A 13,615-nucleotide genomic window follows, 5' to 3' on the forward strand; every position below is an offset into this window, starting at 1 on the left:
AAACTGGAAAGGCTTGAACAAGATGGAGCCAGAAAGACTGATGACTTTATCCTATTACACATAGAATAAAAGGAAAATTATACACCAGATAGCAAGACAGATTCCCTCCCCGCCCCACACACACACATCTGCCTTTATTGTGAGCAGTAGATGAGATACTTCCAGAAATAGTAAAACAAATTACAAAGGCAGAGTTTTGGTGAAGCTGTCTGGTTGGAACCCTTGGGAGCTCATATATAGATGCTGATCCAGAGCAGCAAGAAGGTGGACCCTAAAGCCTGTGAAGAGCAAGGCCCCCAAGGAGATGAGGAGCTCTTTGTAGATGTCCTGAGTGTACTTAGTGGATGTGACCTCATAAACAAAGAACCAGCTGGTAAAGAACATGCCAATGGGAAACAGTACCACGCTCATACGGGGGCAGACAGACAAGTTCACTGGGCTGGTATATCTGCTCATAACCTTTAGCATCATTTTGTTGGGCACAGGGTAATCCCCCACTTTGCCACCCAGCAAGACAGATTTTATTCAAACTACTTCAGTAGGGGAAAGAGACCTTGGTATAGAGCTGAGCTCAACTCACAATACAGCAAAGACAGCTGGGGATTTATAGCCAATAAGCAGAATGAAGGGGTCGGTGAATGGAAAAATACTAAGAAGAACTGGATTAGTCATCAAGGGTAGGGGGAATTCTTGCTAAACTGGCCTAACAAGATTTTTACTAAAGGCAGGCCCAGGAATTAGATATCAAAGGTGAGGAAGGAGGAACTTGATCAGATATCCACGGCACAAAATTTTCACTGAACTGACTAAGCAGGATTCTTGTTAAAAGAGGGTTCAGCCAGTCGGACATGAAAGGACAAGGTCTAGCCCTTGTTGAGTAGAGGGCTCAAGGAGCCTGACTGAAGTTCTTAACTGGGCTCAAATAATATCACCTTTGTTCCTTCAGCCTTGGAAGCATGTTTGCTTCATGCTGTTGCTAATCTCTGAGTTGCCTCACCAACCTTTGGTTTCTCAACATTTTTGTCACTTATGTAATCAATTTCCTTCTACTTTGTTGTTGTTATACTTTTTAATAAAGTATGACATAGATATAGAAAAGTATAACCCTAAGTGATGAATCCTAAGCTTGATGAATTTTCACAAAGTGAAAACACACCCATGAAATCATCATCTAGATTCTAGATCAAGAATTACAAACTGAGCAACATCCCAGAAACCACTTGCTTGTCCTCTTGCAGTCAAAACTCTACCAAGATTATCCTTCTGAGGTCGTAAATTAGCTTTGCATATTTTGTATTTTTATGTACTTTTTTATGTCTTTCTTCTTGGCCCAACATTATACATGTAAGATTTATTATCATTGTCATGTCCTTTTGTAGTTTATTCATTCTAGTTGCTGTACAGTGTAGCACTGTGTGGATATACTATTTATCCATTCTATGGGTCATGAATATTTGAGCAGTTTTCATATTTGGGCTTAAAGAGGGCTGCTATGAACATTCTTGTATGTTGCATTTGGTGAACACATATGCATTTCTCTTGTATATAGAAAGAGACAGAGATAGAGATAGAGATGTAGAGATAGATGATAGAGATAGATAGATAGATAGATAGATAGATAGATAGATAGATAGATAGACAGACAGATAGATAGGCAGGCGTGCAAATGCTGAATCACAGATGTGGTTATGTGCAGTCTAGTATATATTACCACTTTTACCAAAGTGGTTGTAGCAATTTACAACCCCATCAAAAGTAAAGAGAGTTCCAATTGCTTCCCATCTTCACCAATACTTTTTCATTGTAAACATTCTTGTGGGTATTAGTACCATTGCATTATGATTTAAATTTTCATTTCTCTCATAAATAATGAGTTGACCACCTATTTATATTACATGATTTCAAATGCTTATCTCATTTCAGTTTTAAATATACATTAAGGTTCCTTTTTCTGGTTTGATTGATATACCTAAAATGAGGAATAATAAATGTAATGTTTTTTTTCTTCTCCCATCCATTCTCTACTTTCTTAGTATAATTTTATAATTTTAGTATAATTTATAAATTTAGTATAATTTTATAATTTTACTCTGGCCAGTGTGGCTCAGTTGATTGGAGCATCATCCTGTACTCCAAAGGGTCCCATGTTTAATTCCCTGTCAGGGCACATACCTAGGTTGTGGGTTCGATCCAATCCCCTGTGAGGGTGCATATGGGAGGCAACGAATCAATGTTCCTCTCTCTCACCCTTCCTCTCTCTCTCTTAAATCAATAAAAACATACCTTCAGGTGAGGATTTTTAAAAAAGTTTATAAAATGTTTATAATTCAAATTTTTTATTTGTCGCCTTAAATTCTATGCATTGACTCCTAGGGAATATAGATAAGTTAATCTATATTCTGCCTCAGAAATTGTATTCCCTTCCCCCTCCTAATTTTTGGTAGTTATATTGTTTTTAGATTGAATATTATTTAATTATTATCTATAACTCTAGTCCTCATATTCTCACTTTCAGTTCTAGAGTTGAATATATTCAATGTTCCTTGCCAGTCTATTTGTAATCATTTCCTCAATTATATTTTGAGTGATTATAATTTATCCTCTGGAAATTTTCTCAAGATAATTTGACAGGCATAACATTTCTCAATTATTGCATGTTAAAACACCTTCTGCTTTTAAGTTTAAAAGATAACATGATTGCATTTTTAAAAAATATATTTTTATTGATTTCAGAGAGGAAGGGAGAGGGAGAGAGATAGAAACATCAATGATCACAGAGAATCATTGATCGGCTGCCTCCTGCATGCCCCACACTGGGGATTAAGCCCTAGCAATATGAGCATGTGCCCCTACCGGGAATCAAACTGGGAATTCCTAGCTCATAGGTGAACACTCAACCACTGCGCCACACCAGCTGGGCAACATGATTGCATTTAAAATCTTTGGTTTACATGCATTCTTTCTATGTTATCTTGAAAATGCCACCCAAGCCCAGCCAGAATGGCTCAGTGGTTGAGCATCGATCTATGAACCAGGAGGTCACGGTTCAATTCCTAGTTAGAGCACTTGCCTCAGTTGTGGGCTCAATCCCCGGTGTGGGGCATGGAGGCGACAGCTGATCAATGAGTCCCTCTGATTATTGATTTTTCTATCTCTCACTCCCTCTCCCTTCTTCTTTGAAATCAATAAATATATATATATATATATTTTTGCCCTAACTGGTTTGGCTTAGTGGATAGAGCATCCGCCTGCGAACTGAAAGGTCCCAGGTTCGATTCCAGTCGAGGGCATGTACCTTGGTTGTGGGCACATCCCCAGTAGGAGGTGTACAGGAGGCAGCTGATCGATGTTTCTCTCTATCACTGTCCCTTCCTCTCTGTAAAAAATCAATAAAATATATATATTTAAAAATAAATAAATAAATAAAAATAAAAATATTTTTTTTTAAAAAAAGAAAATTTAACCTAATAATTTTTTGTGTTGAATACTGACAACCACAAATCACTTTCCCCTGGGCCCTCAGAGACACACTGTTCCCTAAAAATATGGTGGCTATGTGAACGCTGCTATCTAATCAACCTGGTTTCAAGAAGGCTTCTACCACCAGCCCTATTCATCCCAATTTCTTCACTCAAGGCTGAGAATGAAGGATGCAGTTATTTGTAGTTCAGATTGAGTCTCCCACCATTAGGATAATATTTTTGCTGGAACATTCTGAGATCTGCCACTACTGGGATCTTTTGAAATTCATTCTGCTTCTCCTCATGACTATCTTGCCTGAGGCTTCTGCCAAACTCAGTTGATTTGGAAGACTTTACATGTATTTTGGAGTATGCAAATTAAATATGTCTTATAGTTTCAATGAAAATGGAATACTCAGAGTTTCTTTTATTCTCCTATTGCTTTTGTATTATATTCAGGTGTAAAAGAGCAAATCATGGGTTTTCATGTTCACACCGAAAAACCCAGAATTAGATTTTGAAGAAAACTGAAGGTAAAGTCTCAAAATCAAAGCAAGAGAAAAAGAGAGAGAGAAAAAAAAAAAAAAATATATATATATATATAATTTCTCTTTTTCTATTGCTTTGAATATATATATATGTGTATATATATATATATATATATATATATATATATATTTCTCTTTTTCTCTTGCTTTGATTTTATATATATATACTAATTTTAGAGACAGAGGAGGGAAAAGGAGAGAGGAACATTGATTGGTTGCCTTCTGTACATGCCCCAACCGGGGACTTGCAACCCAGGTATGTACCCTAACCAGGAATCGAACTGGCCACCTTATGGTGCATGGGACAATGCTCAACCAACTGAGCCATTCCAGCAGGACAAAAAAGAGAATCTTAAGCTCCATCTTTCTGAAACCTAACAATATGTTCTATGGAAAGATGAGATTAATATTTCTAATAAAAAATTAATATGTTTTTGGTGTCCTTCAAGGTAGCTTTTGTGAAAAGATTATTACAGGGATCACTTTTGCTTTCAAATCCAGTACTTACTTTATTAAAGTTATAAATTCAAAAGTGAGTTTTTTCTTAGACAAATTAAATTTATAAATTTTATTAGACTAATTTTAAATGTATAAATTTCAACAATTACTTTTTTGATTCTTTAAGCACTTAATATTCTAATCATTTTAACTGTCTTTGTGCATTCAAAATATTCCATTTTATTTTTAAGTATTTCAATTGTCTACTGAAAACAAGCTCTCCCAAACACTTCTATAATTTATAAACCCAATATTATAAATTGTTACATATTTGGAATGTGAATCCTAATTATATTAAATATACTAAGGAATTGCTCAATTACACATTTTAAATTGTAATCTCAAGGCTGCTATGCCAAATTGCTCTCTAAAATGCCAAGTAAGTTATTAAAGCACTGTGTATGTTACCTACTAAAGTGTTTTTGTAACAGAGAATAAAGAATATATAATCTTTTACTAACCAAAATAAATGTACTAACAAGCATGTTGAAATATAACAGAAAAAAAATTTTTTTGCTAATAACCTCTACTTTAGACTCTATTTTAGTAAGTTGCAGGAACCAGCAGTTCCAGTTTCTGTCTGATTAGGAGCTGATCGACCGCAATAATTCAGCTTTCGCAGATAAATTCAATACAGTGATGCCAAGATCTTTATTAAAACCAGCTAGAACACTGCCTGCACATCTCTAGGTCCCCTCTTTTTCTTTATAAAAGTCACTGGCTTGACAAAAGATGTTAAGATCATTTTTGGACAGGAGTCTGCCATCTTCTCAATTTGCCAGGACCTGAATAAACCTCTTTCCTTTTAACCAGCACCTCTCTCATGAGTATTGGCTTTCATCATGGCAGGCAGCCCAACCTGTGTTTGTAACAGCTTGTTTGCCTGTGTGCATCAAAGCCCAATAAAACATAAACGGGAATTTGCAGCAAAGAAAGTAGAGGTTTATTTAAACAATTGGCACTAAGCCTGGAGATACAGGAGAGTTTGTGGTCTAAGACCTGGCTCCCCAATGACCTGTAGGAGACAGATTGTATAGGGGGAAAATCATTAGTAATGGTGACTAAGGGAGTGGAGATCACGTGCTCTACTGATTGTTTGGGACTAGGGTAGATAGTAGTTGATCATTGGATCAGGTCCTGATGTCAGCCATGGCATCATTCTGTCTGATTTCATGAGGGTGTGGTCAGTAGGGTAAGTCTGCTTTCATGGGCCTAGAGCTGAATCACAAGTGAGGTTAAAATATTATCTTTAGTTTGATGGAATCTCTGTTCCCTTAATCAATAGACCTAAGGCCTTTTCTTAAGACAGTTTGATGATGAGCAGAACCTGATGGCCTACGGGCTTAATGACTAAGGGAGTGGATGTTCAGTTAGTGCAAAGGTGGAGAGAGCTGGTTAAAAGAAGGCAAGTGAGTCATGGTGCTATTAGACTGGACAAAGCTAGGATGAATTAAGGAGAAAATTATATTAAACAAATGAAGTTCCTGTGTGATTATACATATCTATAATAATAAAAGCATAATATGCTAATTAGACCAGACAGCTGAACGACCTTCCGGATGTCCTTCTGGATGAAGCTGTGGCAGCGAGGGCCAAAGCAAAGGTGGTTAAGGGTGATCAGGCAGGCAGAGGAGCAGTTAGGGGCAATGAGGCAGGCAGGTGAGTGGTTAGGGGCGATGAGGCAGGCAGGCAAGTGGTTAGGGGTGATCAGGCAGGCAGGTGAGTGGTTAGGGGCAATCAGGCAGGCAGGGTGGTTAGGGGTGATCAGGCAGGCAAGTGAGTGGTTAGGGGCAATCAGGCAGACAAGCAGAATGGTTAGGGGTGATCAGGCAGGCAGGCAGGCAGGCAAGCAGTTAGGAGCCACCAGTCCCAAATTGCAAGAGGGATGTCCAGCTGCCAGTCAGACATCCCCCAAGGGGTCCCGGATTGAGAGAGGGTGCAGGCTGGGCTGAGGGATCCTCTGTGCACAAATTTCGTGCACCGGGCCTCTAGTGTATATATAATTTTCAAACTTAAAATGATCAATTGTATCAGTTCAATTTAATTCATCCTCACTGTATTTAATTCTGAATCTTTTTTAAAAAAATTAGGAACAAACTATTTTTAAAAAATTATTATTTTTTTAATCCTCACATGAGGATATTTTTCCATTGGTTTTCAGAGTGGAAGGGAAGGAAGATGGTGGAGGGGGGGGCGGGGAAGAGAGAGAGAAACACATGCCCTGGGGATCCAGTCTGCAACTGAGATACATACCCATGACTGGAAATTGAACCTATGACCCTTTGGACTGCAAGCCAAGTGAACCCAGCCAGGGATAATTCTAAATCTTCATTGGTTATGCACTAAGGAGATACACTTGGTGTTATGTTGTAACTGGCTGAGACTGTATATATCAACCAGATATTTAATAGAAACATGAGATGACACAACTAGGGAAATTTAGTTATGGGACCAGATTTTAAGTTATATTAAGAAGTTATTAATTTTTAGGTATAAGTGTTTTTGTGGTTAAGTAGCAAATGTCCTCTTTTTGAGATACCTAGGGGTATCTCAAATACTTACTCACCCCTAAGTATAATGAAATACTTAGGGGTGAGTAAGTATTATGCCTCTTACTATAAAATACTTTTTAAAATTAAGAAATATGGCAAGAAATGAACAATTATTTAATCTGTAATGAACATATGAATGTTTATTATAGATGATAATATATTTTTAAGTGTCTATCACTCATATATTTTGCAGAACTAAACCATCTTAGAAAACCAAAAAATTCTTTATTTTTATTTATTTTTTTTAAATAAATCTTTATTGTTCAGATTATTTCAGGTGTTCCTCTTTTTTTCCCCCATAGCTCCCCTCCACCTGATTCCCCACCCCACCCCATGCCCTTACCCCCCGCCACTGTCTTTATCCATAGGTGTAAGATTTTTGTCGAATCTCTTCCCGCACCCCTCACACCCCCTTCCCCCTGAGAATTGTCAGTCCACTCCCTTTCTATGTCCCTGATTCTATTATATTCACCAGTCCATTCTGTTCTTCAGATTTTTTATTCACTTGATTTTTAGATTCACTTGTTGGTAGATATGTATTTGATGTCATTTTGTTGTTCATAATTTTTATCTTTACCTTTTTCTTCTGCCTCTTCTTAAAGAACACCCTTCAGCATTTCATGTAATCCTGGTTTGGTGGTGATGAACTCCTTTAGCTTTTTCTTGTCTGTGAAGCTCTTTATCTGACCTTCAACTCTGAATGATAGCTTTGCTGGGTAGAGTAATCTTGGTTGTAGGTTCTTGCTGTTCATCACTTTGAATATTTCTTGCCACTCCCTTCTGGCCTGCATAGTTTCTGTTGAGAAATCAGCTGACAGTCGTATGGGTGCTCCCTTGTAGGTAACTAACCGTTTTTCTCTTGCTGCTTTTAATATTCTCTCTTTGTCTTTTGCTCTTGGCATTTTAATTATGATGTGTCTTGGTGTGGTCCTCTTTGGATTCCTCTTGTTTGGGGTTCTGTGTGCTTCCTGGACTTGTAAGTCTATTTCTTTCACCAGGTGGGGAAAGTTTTCTGTCATTATTTCTTCTAATAGGTTTTCAATATTTTGCTCTCTCTGTTCTTCTGGCACCCCAAAATCCAAATGTTGGTACGCTTAAAGTTGTCCCAGAGGCTTCTTACACTATCTTCATATTTTTGGATTCTTTTTTCTTTTTGTTTTTCTGGTTGGGTGTTTTTTGTTTCCTCATATTTCAGATCTTTGGTTTGATTCTTGGGGTACGTTGATCTACAGTTGAGTTTCTGTATATTCTTTATTTCAGACAGTGTATGCTTAATTTCTGACTGGTCCTTTTCCATTTTTTTGGCATTCTCATTAAGATCCTTAAAGGTCTCACTAAGTTAGTTCCTCAGCAGTTTTTAGAAGATTCTTGAGTAACCTTATAAATGTGGTTCTGAACTCTATGTCATCCAGTAGTTTGCTTTCCTCCACTTCTCTCATTCGTGACATGTTTCTTTGTCTCCGCATTTTGGCTGCTTCCCTGTGTTGATGGAGTGGCTTTGTGTGGTAGGTGACCTATAGGGGCCAGTAGCTCAGCCTCCCCAATCACCTGAGGTGGACGCCTTTGGTACACCCCTTTGTGGGCTGAGTGCAAAGTCTTGGTGTAGTTAAGCCTTGATTGCTGTTGGTACACTGGGAGGAATTGACCTCCAGGCCAATTGGCTGTGAGGACCCGCTGTGTCTATAATGGAAGAACTGCTGCGCTGGAGACACGCTTAGGGTGCAGGACTTGTTTCAGTGGGGCTTTGCTGCTCACTGAGTCTGCCTTTTGAATGTGTCACTTATGGATGTGAGGAGTTGAAATCTGGTGTCTCACGCTGACCACTAGGTACACTGGCTTCTGGATCTTCAATGGGGTGCAGGTCAGCTATTGTCTGAGGCTACCCAGCAGGCGCTACAGCGAGAACTACAGTTTTCTCCTCTTTGCTTGGGGTTTGGACGTTTTGGAGCTGTCTGACCCGGGCTGCAAGTTTGCTAGGTTAAGCTGCGATAAGGCAGGCCATTCATATGCTAAAGCTGCTGCTTGGAGCTTGGGTGGGTTTGTAGGTTGTGCAGGGCGGGGTCTCAGGGCGCCACTAGGCTAGGGCGTGGCAAACAGCGATGGCTGCCAGTTAGCCGGCTCTGCATCTCCGACCGCGTCCCGCTTCCCGTGCCCCAGCGCAGTTAACAATTATTCCTGCTCGCAGCCCTGCAAGCAAGCCTCCCTCACTTTCTGACCCCACGGCAGGCAGTCCAGCTTCTCCCCGTAGGAGTTTGGGTCCCCCACGTCTCCCCAGAAACTGGAGTTCGGAGTAATCGGGAGCTTGTCTCCCTTCGGGTTGAAAAAAGCAGCGCTCCCAGTCGCCTACCGCCAGCCCGATTCGCGCGCCTGGTACCTCAACTTTTCAGCACTTGTGCACCCCTCAATGCTGTTCGCTCTTTCCTTCTAGTTGTAGAACTTCCACTCAGCCAGCTTCCCCGTGGTTCTGGGTGATAGACGTTTTGTCTTTTAGTTGTAGTTTTGAAATTGTTGTGCGAGGCAGCAGTTTAGGTGTTTACCTACGCCGCCATCTTGGATGCAAAAAATTCTTTAATTTGGCCTAAATTTACTAACAGCTTAGGTGGAAAAAACCCTAAAATGCACATTTTAAAATATTATAGACATTTTACTCCTAGTTTCCTTTCCTTTTAACTCACCAAAGCAAGGAATCTGTAAGTTAGTAACAGATGTGTAAGTTACTAGTCACTGATAGCTCTTTTTTTTAAAATATGTCTTTATTGATTTTTCAGCGAGGAGAAGGGATGAGAGAGAGATAGAAACATCTATAATGAGAGAGAATCATGGATTGGCTGCCTCCTGCAAGCCCCCTATTGGGATCAAGCCACAACCCGGGCATGTGCCCTTGATTGGAAATCAAACCCAAGACCCTTCAGTCTGCAGGCCGACGCTCTATCCACTGAGCCAAACCAGCCCGGGCACTGATAACTCTTAAAAAGATTTTTTAAATATATACTTACTAATAACTGAGTAAAATAATGCCTTTATAAGTAGATAACAAATCTTTTTGCTAATCAAGTGATTTACAATTATTTGCTTAATAAAATTGGGGGATTTAATTGAGTTGCCAGCTGATAATTCATCAAAAACAATTTTTAACAAAGATAACTATCAAAAATAACTCATAAAGCATCCAAAAAATTGATTGGCATTGCTATAACAAAACTCCTTCCATTTTCATTTACATACTTATGTAATTATGTTTTTTTTAATGCCTATTTTTATAAAGATGAAAAATAGGACTAGGACTGATGCTGGAACCCTCACTCATTTTAGCAATAAGTAGAAGTTTAGACACAGATAAATGAAGTAATTGAGGAAGGAGCATCATTCATCTTATTAAGAGATGCCTTCCCAACTTTTTATATTTGATAATTATTCATCAAAATTTAAAATATTTATGCTGCTTTGATTAATTGTGAATTTATAGTTGCTATACTGATAACCTAATAAGAGAATTTTTAATAGTAAGAACCAAACTCAGAAATTTTTGAAAATAACATTTATATATGTATACATATATATACAAATGTTCCTCAACTTACACTGGTGCTATATCTGATAAACCCATAAGTTGAAATATCATAAGTCAAAGAGGCACCTACATTTTTTGAATATCAATTCACTCATTTCTAAGTCTTTACTCCTTTTATTTTTCAACTGCATGGAGAAAAAATATATTGTTAGAAGAAAGCAAGAACTAGACATGTTTGTCTTTCTTAATTCAGGGGAAGTTTTTTATTTTTCCATGTTTATCAGTAAGGCCTGGTTTCTGATGCTTTGTTTCAAGTAACTTTAGAGAGAAGTTTTCCCAATAACTCCTACCAGTAAGATATTGACAGGCCACTCCTAACTATTTCATATTAGGACGAATATATATACACACACATACACATCTATAATAATAAAAGAGTAATATGCTAATTAGACTGGACGTTTGCTGGACGTCCTTCCTGATGAAGCCGGGGCCAGAGAGAAGCCAGCCCAGGTCCCGGGTGCCTGCGGGCGGCCGGAGGAGGGAAGTCCGGGTCCCTGGTGCTGGAAGGAGGCCAGTGCCGGCAGCCCTGGTCCTGGGTACCAGAGGGAAGCTGGTGCTGGCAGCTGGGGGAAGGAAGGCCTACTCTTGCATGAATTTTCGTGCATCGGGCCTCTAGTATATATATAAACATGGAAAAGGGCAGGTTACAAAAATAGTTATATGCAATATAAACCCAATTATGTAAACAGAAAATTGCAGAGAAATAAATGACTGAAAAAAATATAGAGCCAAATGTTACTGTTCATATTTGTAGATGGAGTAAAGAATATTATAGTAGAGAATTATTTGAAGAAAAAGACCTCAAATTTCTTACCCTCAATATTCCATATTGACTGCCTCTCTTGGTCAGAATATTGCACAGAAACTATTTATAAATTAGGTCTGTTGTGTGTAAAAAATCAGAGTAGAAAACTGTGTCAGTCAAAACATAGAGATTACAGACAGTGGAAATTTAGCTTTTCACTGCATTGAAATGATTAGAGAAAAATGTGCTTGCCAAAGAAATTTAAGCCTGAGTCTAGAAAGTGAGGAAAGAGAAAACTCACTGTAGCACCAAGGTAAAACTGTCAGATACTGGACTGGCGGAACGACTGGTCACTATGATGCGCACTGACCACCGGAGGACAGACGTGCAATGCAGGTTGGGGCAGTTCATGCATTGAGCGTCTGCTCCCCGAGAGGGGGGTGACCGGCAGTGGCGATTGGGGGGGCAGGGATGGCCAGTGGGTGGTGCCAGGCCACCAGCCAAGGCGGGTGCCAGTGGGGGCCCCCCCAACCGCCCCACCCGCCCATCACCACACAGATGGCCCTGACTACCAGCCAGGCCTAGAGATCTTACTCTATATATTGGGAACAATCTCTTAGATTTAAAAATTAAAACCTGGCAAAGCTACTCTAACACTGAAAAAACAGGATGATGCAGCGATGACATGCTTGGACTCTGGCTTGCACATTTTGTGGTCAGCCCTGATTCTGACACTTATAACTGTGTAACAAAGCCAATTACTTACTTCTCTCTTCTTCAGTTTTTTCACCCATAAGATGGGGAAATGGTACTATTGCCTCAGAAGGATCATGTTATGTACTACTTTTTATAATCAGGGCACAAAAATGTAGCTGCCCATACAATAGCAAGATGCTTTTCACCTGTATGAAAAGTATGGTCACTGGTGCATGCAGCATCCCTGATTTCGAGAGGGATGTTCAACTGCCGGTTTAGGCCCAACATCCCCCAAGGGGTCCCGGATTGCAAGAGGACACAGGCCAGGCTGAGGGACCTGCCCCTTCCTCCCCACCCCACCCCCACCCCTTGCACAAATTTCATGCACCGGGCCTCTAGTATACATATATAAATATATACATACATATATATGCATAACCCATGGACATGGACAATTAGGTGGTGAAAGCCTGAGGTGGGGGGCAGGTGCAGGCTGGAGGGCATTAATGGGGGAAAAAGGGGACATGTAATAGTTTCAACAATAAAGATAAAAAATAATCCTATATAATAAAAGGGTAATATGCAAATTGTCCCCTCAACCCAGTGTTCGACCAGGGGGTGGGACTAGCCTGCCAACTGCCCAGGGCCCCTCCCCCTGGCCGGAAAAAAAAGAAAAGTCAGATACTGGGAGTCTAGGGTATGGCACAGACAGATGGAGATGGGGAAAGATAGGACTTCCATCCTATATGAGGATCCTACAGCTGCACCCGATACTCTAGGCCAGTGGTCGGCAAACCGCGGCTCGCAAGCCACATGCGGCTCGCGAGCCGAGGTTTGCCACTCTGTTGACTAATGAGTTTGCCGACCACTGTCATATACTACCCTTTACCTCTTTGCACACAATATGCCACAATTGCCTAATCCTCATAGCTTCCAACTACACGGTAACATTTAGTCTAGTCCAGTGGTCAGCAAACTCATTAGTCAACAGAGCAGCAAACCGCGGCTTGCAAGCCGCAGTTTGCCGACCACTGCTCTAGGCTTTTGTCCATCACATCATACATAAATTAAATCCAATTAAGGAGATTTTAAAAAGCACAAGCCTGCAACTGGCTATGTGTCCTGATGGGGAACTGAACTGGCAATTTTTTGGAGAATGGGAAGATGCCCAACCAACTGAGTCATACCGGTCAAGGCTAATGTTATTAATTTTTATTACTACCAATTTTTATTACTTAATTTTTTAAATGTGAAAAACAATAAAATCTCAGAAGGCTGGAGTCCCTGGGTTTGAGTGTAGAACTAACAATGAAGGTGGTTTTGGCAATCATAGTTGCACAGAGCATGAATTGGGTAAGAAAGGTTGCAAAAGCACAGGTTTCTAACTGTTTATAAAGACTATAAGGCCTATTTCTCTCAGCTTTATAGACTTGGACAAATGTCTACAATTTTGTAAGCTCCCACAAATAAGGGAGATAATCTAAAGTTTCAATAGAAAATAAAATATTTCTATTTATGGATATAAAAGACTATAGCATATT

At 39.6% G+C, this 13,615-nt stretch overlaps 1 pseudogene across 1 annotated transcript; it reads right to left on the reverse strand.

The window, feature by feature from the left end:
• Positions 1-230: 230 nt before the first annotated feature.
• On the reverse strand, positions 231-471 carry LOC308247044 (dolichyl-diphosphooligosaccharide--protein glycosyltransferase subunit TMEM258-like; annotated as a pseudogene). The gene has a single exon. The product of its transcript is annotated as a dolichyl-diphosphooligosaccharide--protein glycosyltransferase subunit TMEM258-like (transcript).
• Between the last annotated feature and the right edge of the window lie 13,144 nt (positions 472-13,615).

The sequence above is a fragment of the Plecotus auritus genome (assembly GCF_963455305.1).
Source record: "Plecotus auritus genome assembly, chromosome: 4".
Taxonomy (NCBI): Eukaryota; Metazoa; Chordata; class Mammalia; order Chiroptera; family Vespertilionidae; genus Plecotus; species Plecotus auritus.